Below are 9,269 nucleotides of genomic sequence, written 5' to 3'. Positions count from 1 at the left end.
AGGGAAAATGTAATAAAAACCCAACAAAAGATAGCCGAATAGAAAACAATGATTGTGAAAGATGTGTTGCTTTATCTCATCCAGGAGATTTTATTGTATTTCCAACTTGCAGTCCCATTGATGTGAGACAGAAATTGCAGGTTTTTGTCCGAGGTCTCCTCTTACCAAAGACATTTTGCCTGCAACTGGATCCGGAGACATCCGTATCTGATTTAAAGGCATTGGTTGAAAGTGAGATAGCATCCAGCCTCAAGATCAACACCTTTACATCGGGAGAAACTTTCAGGTCTTGCTTTTAATTTTACAATAAAAAATTAAAAAATTGATGTCATATTTTAAAAATCAATTTATTTGAGCGTATACCAGTTTAATTATAATTTCCTCAACTGTTTATTGAATTATATACCTTCGCTGTGAAGAGGTGGTATTCCAAAGACCCACATAGTTAACACTTCAATGTTACTCTGCCTCTGTAGACAGTTAAGACCATAACATATGTGACTTCCAAGAACAATGACTTCCAAGGGGGTCAGGTTTATGCGTAAGGGGGTCAATCGCTTTTGAAAAGTGGGGGGGGGGAGGCATAACTAGAAAAGAACTAATGGGAGCGTGGAGTGATAAGCCGTCACGGCTTGGGGTTTGGAGCCCGCTTATCAAGAGGTCCGAAAAAAAGATGCTCTGTGGTGCAATCTGAGGAAATTGATGACCTAGGCTTTTTAACTTTTTCTTAAAGCAAAAACACAAAATTTAAACATCATTCTCTCGTTTTGAGTCATTCAATCAGGTATTCTTAGCTTTGTAATCAATTATAGTCTTCAAACTTTATTCAGGACAAAAAAGTGTTTTTTGGGGAACAATATGATATCCCCCACTTAAAAAGTGGGGGAGGGATATACCCTCCCATGTCCCCACCGTTTGACGCTCATGTTCATGCGCATTGTGGTTTTCTTTAAAAAAGTGTTTTGTGATGTGCTGATCAGCACCCCAGATGTGCACAACCAAAATGACCAAGTACGACCCATGCCCCTGTCAGCCTGGCCAGCTACAATCCTGGCCAAATCTCGCTGGGCCCCCAACCCCCCAGCCCCCGTTCAATGTTGTCTCTCATTGCGCGGTGTGTGCTCCATCCGCTAAGGAGAACAACATTGACTGGGGTAGCGGGGGAGTTGGTGACCGTTGGAGGCTAAGCGTATACATTCCAAGTGTCCCAACCTTTTATACATTGATAGTTTTCTGGAAGTCTCATGATATTTCATTACAATTGGTTTACAGCTTTGTGACCTACTCTCCATTCGCGACCATGGGATACAACAAGACCAGACCATCGAGCTTCGCGCTGGTGGCTTGCTGGGCGGTGGATTAGGTAACTATTGGCACAAGTGGCTGTCTCAAACATCAGTCAAATTGAGTGTTTAACCAAAAATCCCTTTTCAAAACAAAAGGGAAGTTTCTTCAAAATTTCAGCATATCCCTTTGCAAATTTTACATTAAAATAAGTGTTCGCTACGATGCCGGCCCCGCGATCATAGTAGACCTACGAGCACCCAATCTACGTTCTATCATAATCTCGGCTATTTTTGCATCTTTTCCTCTAACTGATTCGCAAAACCAGTGGTTTTCATATTTTTGTTTTGTGTGAGTGGTGGCAACACGTATGACACTGTAAACTGTGCAAGTACGGTGTCTGGTCAACTCGCCCCCTAGCAAATATGCACACTATGACAGTTACGTTAGGGGTCCATACGTATACTTTTGATTCATAACTGCACTGTCACAAAGCGCATGTGCACACCATATACTGCTATCTTTAGAAGTAAATAAGGAGCAGGACGCTTCTAATTCAAAATTTGAAATAAATTGTTAAAATATTATTTATTGTGGCCTGATTTTTTTGTTCGATGTCTCACTGAAATAAGACATAGTAATGTAATGCTAGAAAACTATCAATTCAATTTGAAAATGTGTTTTTTCGGGGTGCCACACCCATAACGCTCGTACCGGTACCAGCTTTAAAAATAATATACATCTGTAGTGATGCCTGTCTGTATAGTGGGTATTACGTCATCACGACTACCCTCTCGGCCAATCAGAATGCTGCATTTAGCCTCATAAGCATAAACCGTGGCAAGTTTGAGGAGCCAGCTGGACTGATCGATATGTTTAGGAGGGGTGTTTATTTGCGTAAGCGAATTTAAAACCAGCGATAACAATAGACAATATTTATGAAATCGTGTAATACAATTATTTGTACGTTTATTGAAATATACAAAACTATTCTATTGTCTAATTAAAGAATTCAACATTCAACAAAAATCCTACAACACCGGTACAAAGCACCAAACTTGGCAGATACAGTAGTCAATATAGGTTTATTAGGATAACTGTTCCATTAAGGAAAAGGTAAATGCAGGCAACTTTATGATTATAACAGTGGTCATTTTGGATCGTTCGTTTAATGCTCATAATTACCCCGTCAGTTACATGCTTTAGAAAATGACATGTACAAATGTAAGTATAAGGATATGTAAGTAGAATCCCAAAAATATACTTGCCATTTTTAGTTTAGAAATATACCTCTTACTGGTGCGCAAAATATGAAAGCCCTTTTCGGAAGGTTGCAGATTGCAGACACCCAAGATCGAACTAAAAATGTTTCTTTTTATTAAAAGAAACGTACAAATTGAAAGATTTTTTTAGATTTTCATTTGCTACTGTAACGAAATGTAAACGGCGCTCCATACTTTTTATATGTTTCGTTTGCCCGCCATAGCTTGTGCGCTATTTTTAGAATGGGGTATATAAGGCAGCGTTCGCGCGCATTCTGGCCAGACTGTTTTGGCGCGCCGTGGAGTGGCAGACTAAGAAAAGCATCGTGAAGACAGAGTGTCGGGGAGTGACCACAAATCTTACCGTGAGTGTTGAGCTGCTGTATTGTTAATGTTACACACTCCTTTTCTTTTATAAATAGTGGTGCAATTGTGGAATTGATCCTTGGGTTTACTTGATTAAGTTAAGCTTAATACTCGTTCGATTGAAGACAGCATATTTGGGTTTATTATTGTCACCTCTGTGCAGGAATTCTCCATTTGCTTTCGTAGTCATACTTGGCAGATCTTTGTGAAGCACTTTTATTGTTGACTATCGATAAGAAAGTCTCTTTACCTTAAGGAAATCCGTTCCCCTAAGGAAACCAATTCCCTTTAAGAAACTTATTTTCCCTTACGGAAACCCTTTCCCTAAAGTAAATCCATTCCCTTAAGAAACCTCCTTTCCCTTACGGAAACCCCTTCCCTTAAGTAAACCCTTTCCCTTGGGAGCCCATTTCCTAACGTATCGGGATCGACAACTGCCTCGCGGGAGACGAAGGGTCGAGCTCATCAGGAGGATCGGCATCTGCCTTCGGGAGACCTCGGAGGGTCGTCTGGAGCCTAGGAAACCCCTTTCCTTGAGAAACTCCCTTTCCCTTAAGGAAATCCCTTCCCTTAAGAAACCCCTTCCCTTAAAGAACTCCCTTAAGGAAACCCCCTTCCTTGAGGAACCCATTTCTAAGGTATTCGGAATGACAACTGCCTCGCAGGAGACGAAGGGTCGAGCTCATCAGGAGGATCGGCATCTGCCTTCGGGAGACCTCGGAGGGTCGTCTGGAGCCTAGGAAACCCCCTTCCTTGAGAAACTCCCTTTCCCTTTAGGAAATCCTTTCCCTGAAGGAAACCCCTTTTCCTTAAGGAAACCCTTCCCCTTAAGGAAACCTCCATCTTTTTAAGTACTTGCCTTTTGTTGAGGCATTTTTAGTAAAGGAACTGCAGTTGTTTCATGGCTGAATAAAGAGACTTCTTGAAGCTTTAGCTTGTGTGTCTGGGTCCCACTTATTGTCTGGTTGGGTAGATTTATCGTTCGAACAAGATAAGGGAAAATTAGTTACGTGCGGCGACAGACAGTCTCCAAACGGATTATCGCCCTAGGACCATCTGGACTGCCGCTCGTCTGGAGGGTTCTCGAGACCGTCACTTCTCGAGAAAATCGAGATCCGCCACACTACCTTACCGCATTTCTCTCTGGTAAGGTTTAGCAGCACCACGCAATCGGCCCCTACATCCCTGAAGGCACATTGGCCTACGAACTTCGAGGCTTTTCAACAAAAGGTGTGCTTTATACCTTGACTGACATTTCGTGGGTGTTTTGAATGTTCAATGGTTTCGTCTGTCAGCAGTTGCAATATTATAAACATAAGTTATGCACAGCAGTCATTATCCAAAATAAATCTTCTTTTTTTGAAAGCATTGAATCACTATTGTATTACTTTTAACTGACGTCAAAGGTATCACAGTGACATAAACTAAATCAGATGGCCGGAGTCAGTGTAAGTTTAACCAGACCTGACAAAGAACAGTACAAACCTTGTACTTGCAATGCCAAGTCAGTACAACCCGCTACTTTCAGAGCGTCTCTCAACTCCTCAGCAGCGTCTGCGGGGTTGTCCTGTTTCTGCCACCAAGTATTTATCATTTTGAAGCTCTGCTGATTAAACTCTCTGCATGCAGTATTCGAATGCGTCGAGTTCTTCGTCCAAGAATCCCATATTGACGGCGAGACTCTTCCACTGTCAGGTTAAACAAGATCAGAAGCCGATCGTACTGTGACCTTTTCAGTTAATACACATGCAAATTGTGGTATGGTACTCACTCACAGATCTATGTAAGTAGTGATGCCCGTCTGTATAGTGGGTATTACGTCATCACGACTACGCTCTCGGCCAACCATAATGCTGCATTTAGCCTCATTAGCATAAACCATGGCAAGTTTGAGGAGCCAGCTGGACTGATCGGTATGTGTAGGAGGGGTGTTTATTTGCGTAGGCGAATTTAAAACCAGCGATAACAATAGACAATATTTATGAAATCGTGTAATAAAAATTATTCGTACGTTTATTGAAATATACGAAACTATTTTATTGTCTAATTGAAAAATTCAATCTTTCGGTAACATTTTAGCAACATATTACCAAGCACATCAGACATCGTTCTGAATGGAACAACACGTAAGATTTGTTGCGAATGACTCATCCCGGTAGTCTACTGTGCAGTTGTACGGACAGTTTGTACGTGTACAGACATGCAAGAGTCTGTTCCGGTCGAGCTTTATCGCTGAAAAAGAATGAGTTGATGTATTTGTAGTAAACAAACACTCACCGGTGAACACACCGCGGTGTACTTGCACGATCATGGAGCAATTAAATAACTCCGTGCTTCTGCACCGATATTGGCCTTGTCATAATCGTGTTATCCAGGTGCAATACCAATTGCACAATTTTCTTCCATATTACCGCCAGAACCATCTATGTACATGTTTATCTGTGTGCGGTGGTACAAACTTTCAGCGTCAGCTCACTCGGTTTGCACAGTATTGTACACGTACATCTGTATTATGGGACTAACTGCATCCTACGCATTGTATATTTACACCGGACCGTGTAAATATACAGTGCGTAGGATGCAGTCAGTCCCATAATACAGATGTATACGTGTACAATAGTAGGCTTTCTCGATTTAGTCAGGCCCAATATGTAATTTCTTTCAAATGTTGTGGGGATTAGCAAAACTATACATTTTTCGGGGCAAGGAATCAATTGCAATTAGTTTAAGTAACCATATAGCGGTCATCTTGGATTTGTTAAATGGCTGTCAAAACCGGTTTTTACAGTGTCTCGGTTTCTAGACAATCTGTGATCTTTTTTTAACGACTAAACCCACCTTATTGGGGGGTTAGGAATCCAGTGGTACCGATAATAAAACACTATTCAAAGGACCACTCGTGGCACAACTGTAGCAGTATACCGGGAAGCTAATGCGTCTGGAGAGCCAATTGCAGCTGCACCTTCGACCATAGGTGCACTGACCTCCTCGCTTATTCAGTCATTTTGTTGCTCATTTCTAATTTCTTTGCTCATTTACTCATAACTAAAATGATTAATATAAGGGAGGGAATGATCCTACTCACTGAGTAAAATGGATAAATGAGTAAATGAGCAGCTGCTCATTTTACTCATGAGTAAAAATGAGTAAATGAGCAGTTATTCATTTTTGAACCTCGCCGTCAATTTGGGATTCTTGGACGAAGAACTCGACGCATTCGAATACGGCATGCAGAGAGTTAAATCAGCAGAGCTTCAAAATGTTAAATACGTGGTAGAAACAGCAGACGCTGCTGAGGAGTTGAGAGACGCTCTGAAAGCAACAGGTCGTACTGACTTGGCATCGCAAGTACACAGTTTGTACTGTTCTTTGTCAGGTCTGGTTAAACTTACACTGACCGGATTTAGTTTATGTCACTGTGATACTTTTGACGTCAGTTAAAAGTAATACAACAGTGATTCAATGCTTTCAAAACAAGAAGAATGTTTTGGATAATGACTGCTGTGCATAGCTTATGTTCATAATATTGCAACTACTGACAGACGAAACCATTGAACATCCAAAACACCCACGAAATGTCAGTCAAGGTATAAAGCACACCTTTTGTTGAAAAGCCTCGAAGTTCGTAGGCCAATGTGCCTTCAGGGATGTAGGGGCCGATTGCGTGGTGCTGCTTAACAGTTAGCAGAGAGGTAAGGTTGCAAATGAAAATCTAAAAAGAATCTTTGATTTTGTACGTTTTGTTTTAATAAAAAGAAACATTTTTAGTTCGATCTTGGGCGTCTGCAATCTGCAACCTTCCGAAAAGGGCTTTCGTATTTTGTACACAAGTGAGAGGTATATTTCTGAAATAAAAATGATTTAAAAGCATTTTTTTTACTCTTAAAGTTAGAATGTCTTTTTTCTGTGCTCTGTCACTGCCTTATGGTCTCTGTGAAAAATGAAGAAGGCTGTCTTGAGCATAATAGCAGCCCCATGAAATTTGGCCGGTATGTTGAAACTTACAGATCAACGTCCTTAGATATTAAATGCTAAGAATTTACTTGATGGTTTACCCAAAATGACCTGCACACCACAATTGTCTGCACAGGCACTGCAGGAACCTCTTTCGACGTTAAACAGTGTGCAGGAGAACTGGCAGCGCATTACCTAGAGACGATGAAAGTGACCACACATCCTACAAAGAGACACATGTCTAGAGAGATGGATGAAATCTACGTCAGCCAAAAGGTAGAAGAAGAGACAAACAGACCAGGTCCTTTCTTCTCATGGGAGGCAAAGAAAAGGGGTATTCCTGATCCCTCAAAATCAAAACCTGATAGGGATAAAGGGTTTCATGTTGAGACATTTTCACTAGACTCATATGAAAATATGCTGGGGTTTAAAACAAATCGATTACTAGTCAGAGCTGAGGCGCGTTGTGGCAAAACCACACTCCTTAAAAGAATTGCTTACGATTGGGCTGATATGAAAACCAAGGGGAATCAAACTGAAGAGCAAAAACAATTTGAGCCTCTATCAGTTTTGGGAAGATACGAGCTCGTCTTTGTGGTCGACGTCAATCGAATGGGTAAGAAATTCGACGTCATCGACGCCATTTTCTCTCAGATACTCACAGACAGCAAACTGAAGAAGAAAGACTTAGAACAATACATCCATGAGCACCCAAAGCGCGTGTTAATTCTTTAGATGGCGATGACAAGATTTAAGGACACACGATGCGCGAACGGATTTGACTTGAACAGTGTACTATCGTTCAAATCACTCTAGTTGGGCAAGGTTATAATTACGAGCCGACAGAGACGGCAAATGAACTGCTGAAAATGCATGCACACTACACAAAAATTAACATGGTGGGCTTTGACGCGAAAGACAGGGAAACTTACGCGAGGAAATACTTGGCAAACTTTGAACCAGATAATCAAAACGGCTTCCTTGAAAAGGTGAATGGATCCAAAACGCTTTGTAGTTTAGCGGAGATACCATTATTTCTGTGGCTGATGTGTCCCACATGGGCAGCTAAAGGGAAACTAGCTGATCATGTAACAGGACTCTTCCAGGATAACGTTCAGCTGCTTTGCAGCATAATGCAGGTAAGGATATAGATGAACAGGTGTCTGCTACAGAGGCTCATGTTTCCCAACTTGGTCGGATAGCTCTCGAAGGGTTGCTAGAGCCAGCTGGGGAGAGGCTTCATTTCATGGAAGAAGAGATCGATTCAAAGGACCTAGATATTTGTGAGAGGGGTTCCGATGTCGGTTTGTTGTCAAAAAGAAAAATATGTCGAGGTTTCAAGAGCGTTTCCTGCTTTTCTTTCCTGCAAAAGACTGTCCAAGAATACTTCGGAGCGACATATCTGGTGGATTTGTCAAGGACTGACAGGAAAGCCTTTGACCAATACTTGTCTCGTATATTTCATGGTGATGTGGAAAGCTTTGAATACGTTCTGAGATTCTGCTGTGGGCTGAGCACAAATGCCGCCGAGGTGATTTTAAGGCGAATTGGAGATCCCTTGAAGCAAAATGAGCTGAACGAATCCTGGCATAGAATTTCCATGATGCTCCTATTTGAAGCTCAGTCAGAACCTCTCATTACAGAATTTCTAGAGATTGGGAAAGTTGCGTTTCCATATCAACTGCAAGGTGAAGTTCTCGTGGCTACAAATTATTTCTTTGAAGTCGGGTACAAACATACATGTCTACACAAGGTCGACATTGAAGAGATTAGTGTTACATGTCGAGGTTTAGGTGACTTTAGACTTTTAGAGGATATAATGACACACATACAATGTAAGCCATCGCTGAACCTTGTACTTCCTAACAACAGCTGGGATAGGTTTGTGGATAACTCCGCATGGATATTGAAATATCTACATGAATTAGTGGTATGTGACTGCGATTTGAACATCGTAAAACTTTTTCAAGTGTTATCAAAAAGGCAACACACAAAGCGTTTTCTTAAGTGGCATCAATTTGCATGATAAACTGTCTGAACAAAACATTGAACCATTACAATCCCTGAAAGAATTTGGGATTCACGACTGTGGTCTGACAAACAGTGACATTGGGCCACTTTTCTTTCTTCTTTCATCAGCAGCTAGGCAGCATAAAGACAGTTGCTCTGAGAGGAAACAATTTGCACGGTTTGTAAATTGTCCTGATCGCTAGTGTCCCTTCCCTTGAAGAATTGCACCTTTATGAAAGTGGTCTGACAGAGAGTGATATTGAGCCACTTTTCTTTCTTCTTTCATCAGCAGACAGCATAAAGACAGTTGTTCTGAGAGGAAACAATTTGCACGGTTTGCAAATTGTCCTGATCGCTAGCGTCCCTTCCCTTAAAGATTTGCACCTATATGAA

At 41.3% G+C, this 9,269-nt stretch overlaps 1 long non-coding RNA gene across 1 annotated transcript; it reads left to right on the top strand.

Moving 5' to 3' along the window:
• Positions 1–236: 236 nt before the first annotated feature.
• On the top strand, positions 237–7,086 carry LOC119745527. The gene is made up of 3 exons (XR_005273652.1): positions 237–286; positions 1,273–1,363; positions 7,003–7,086. It is a non-coding gene; the product is annotated as an uncharacterized LOC119745527 (long non-coding RNA).
• Positions 7,087–9,269: the final 2,183 nt, after the last annotated feature.

Source organism: Patiria miniata, unplaced genomic scaffold, assembly GCF_015706575.1.
Source record: "Patiria miniata isolate m_02_andy unplaced genomic scaffold, ASM1570657v1 HiC_scaffold_1, whole genome shotgun sequence".
Lineage (NCBI taxonomy): Eukaryota > Metazoa > Echinodermata > Asteroidea > Valvatida > Asterinidae > Patiria > Patiria miniata.
This window is presented reverse-complemented; position numbering and strand designations above follow the sequence as displayed.